The sequence below is a fragment of the Dipodomys spectabilis genome, unplaced genomic scaffold, assembly GCF_019054845.1.
Source record: "Dipodomys spectabilis isolate Male_0828 unplaced genomic scaffold, ASM1905484v1 ptg000054l, whole genome shotgun sequence".
NCBI lineage: Eukaryota > Metazoa > Chordata > Mammalia > Rodentia > Heteromyidae > Dipodomys > Dipodomys spectabilis.
The window spans coordinates 10,872,038-10,873,513 of NW_024870731.1; the positions used below are offsets into that span (position 1 = coordinate 10,872,038).

At 35.4% G+C, this 1,476-nt stretch overlaps 1 non-coding gene across 1 annotated transcript; it reads left to right on the forward strand.

Annotated features, from left to right (window-relative positions):
• Positions 1-395: 395 nt before the first annotated feature.
• On the forward strand, positions 396-502 carry LOC122108264. The gene has a single exon (XR_006147505.1). It is a non-coding gene; the product is annotated as a U6 spliceosomal RNA (small nuclear RNA).
• Positions 503-1,476: the final 974 nt, after the last annotated feature.

Here is a 1,476-nt window from a genome sequence, read left to right on the forward strand (position 1 = left end):
CATTGAGTTGTAAGAACTTTCTAACTTCTTCCTTCATTTCTTTTGTGACCCAGGTGTTAATTCACTAATGTGCTGTTCAGTCTCCATGTATTTGAGTAATTTTTACACTATGTTTTGCTGTTAAGTTTGATTCCACTGTGGTCAGATAGGATGCAAGGGATTATGCCAGTCCTATAGTATTTGCTTAGGTTCTTTGTATGAATTATGATATGATCTATTTTGGAGAATGTTCCATGAGCTGCTGAGAAGAATGGATATTGGGTTGTTTTTGAGTGGAAAACTGTAGATGACTGTTAAGTCCATTTGAGTTATGGTGTCATTTAGTTCAGTCTTCTTTACTTTTGTTTGGTTGACCTGTTGTTTGATGACAGTGTTGTGTTGAAAAGCTCCCACTAGTACTCGTTTCAGCAGCCCATATCCTAAAATTGCAATGAGAGAGAGAAGATTAGCATGGCCCCTGCACAAGGATGACATTCAAATTCATGAAGTGTTCCATCTTTTTAAGAGGTTTTATCTTTGTCGCTGTTTTTGATGTACTATGTGATTTTTTTGTTTCTTTTGTATGTTCTTCTCCCATGGTATAACCTCTGTTTAAACTGTATTTGATTCCGATGCCCTGCATCTTGTATATACATTTTTCTAATTTGGGGAGGGGAAGGGAAATAACAAAATGCTGAAACAAGGATACAGCTTGACCCATTGTAACAATGAGATTTACAAGACACTATATTGAAAATGAACTTTAAAACTTGGTGGGGGTGGGGGTGAGGGAGGAGTTGAATAGGTGGGGAGAGAAGGGATGGTAGGGGAAAAACTAAGGAGAGGGTAACAATGCTCAATAGGAAATGTGCTCATTACCTTACTCATATAACTGTAACCCCTCTGGACAGTATCATAATATATATATATATATATATATATATATATATATATATATATATATGTATCACTATTTTTGTGTTTGTGTTTATCTTGTTTGGTAAGTCCTAGAGTATTTGTTTAATGTATTTGGGTGCTCATTGTTTGGTGCATAGATATTGACCACTGTGGTTTCCATGGATCACTCCCTTTATTAATATATAATGACCTTCCTTGTTTCCTTCTACTGGTTTTAATGAGAAGTCTATTTTATCAGATATCAATATGGCCACTCCTGCCTTTTTGCAGGGTTCATTTGCATGGAAGATCTTTTTCCATCCCTTCACTGAGAATTTATTTTTATCTTTGGCTGTGAGATGGGTCTCTTGGAGACAACAAATGGATGGATCTGCTGTTCTTTTTCTTTTGATTGGAGAATTGAGTCTGTTAATGTTTACAGTTGTTATAAAGAGAGGTGCCATGTTTCCTGACATTATCTTGTTTCCTATATTTTGCTTCTTTCCTCTTACTGTGATTACTAAATTGGTCTTCTAGTGATTTTTGTTGGATATGTTTCCTTGATTTTGTTTTCTTCAGATTGTATTCCTCCCTTTAGTA